Source organism: Meleagris gallopavo, chromosome 4, assembly GCF_000146605.3.
Source record: "Meleagris gallopavo isolate NT-WF06-2002-E0010 breed Aviagen turkey brand Nicholas breeding stock chromosome 4, Turkey_5.1, whole genome shotgun sequence".
NCBI classification, from domain to species: domain Eukaryota; kingdom Metazoa; phylum Chordata; class Aves; order Galliformes; family Phasianidae; genus Meleagris; species Meleagris gallopavo.
This window is the reverse complement of record NC_015014.2, coordinates 43,713,716-43,714,793: the sequence shown is the minus strand read 5'-3', so window position 1 is coordinate 43,714,793 and position 1,078 is coordinate 43,713,716.

The following is a 1,078-nucleotide window of genomic DNA, read 5'->3' as shown; positions in this document are numbered from 1 at the left end:
AACTCCTTTAAGGATTAAAGCGACAGGTGATCTGTCCCCGGTGGAAGAGATTCGCGTCCTCTGGCAGTGAAAGGAGGAGACAGGAAAAAAAGAAAAAAAAAAAAACACTCCGTTGAAGATTTGGGTTTTTTTCCTTCGGCAATAAGCTCAGATGCCGACGAATCGCTGCATCCCGAAAAGAAATCCTGCTTCCTCGGACGGCATCATGCAGCAAATTCCAAGGAAATGTGTTCAAACTGAAGAGTGTATGATATGAGCCGCACTCGCCATGCCCACTCCGGTGGCCAACTGAGCACCCTGCGAGAGCAAGGCAGCAGTGATGAACGATTTCGGCGGCGAGATAACAAAACCCCCCAAGTCCCGCATAGATTCCAAGATTGTTTTGCAGCTGAAGGTATTCTCTCAATAATAATAATTTTTTTAACAAATAACAAGATAAGAAAGTCTGTAGGGGTTGATCTTCTTCGAAGGTTATGCTAAGAGTTGGGAGAAAAACAGGAGGATCTCTTGCAAAAGAGAGAGGGAGAGAGAGATTTCCCCTTCTATCCTGTGTTACTGTCCTCCGCCGCCAGGTGCCTGACTTCCCTGCTCGCGGCCCGCGGGGATCTCTCCGGCTCCCCCGGCGCAGTGCTCCCTCCCCCGCCTGCTGCAGCCCCGGGTCTTAACGCCCGAGGCCGCCAGCACCGCCCCCACGCAGTCCAGCGCCGCCCGCCCGAGGGCTCCGCGTTGTCCCCGTGTGTCTGGCGGTGCCACTCAACCCCTCTGAGCAACCGCTGCTGCCTTATGCATAGCTCCCTATACGTGTGTATAGATGCAGATATCGATGTACAAACATGTAAACACACATACATATACGTGGATAGCTCTGTGTGTGCCTAAATTAATAATATGATATGAAACTTCCCATCATGAGGCTTGAGATGCGTGGGGTTTTGTTCATCTCTTGACTACTGCTGCAGCTTCAGTGGAGCAGTAGTTCTGATGACACACTGGGTAAAGTACGAGTCTCTTGTAGGGTGTAATTTGCTAATCACCTTTTCCGAAGGGTTCACTGATTTGCGGCTCTCACGTTGCACCA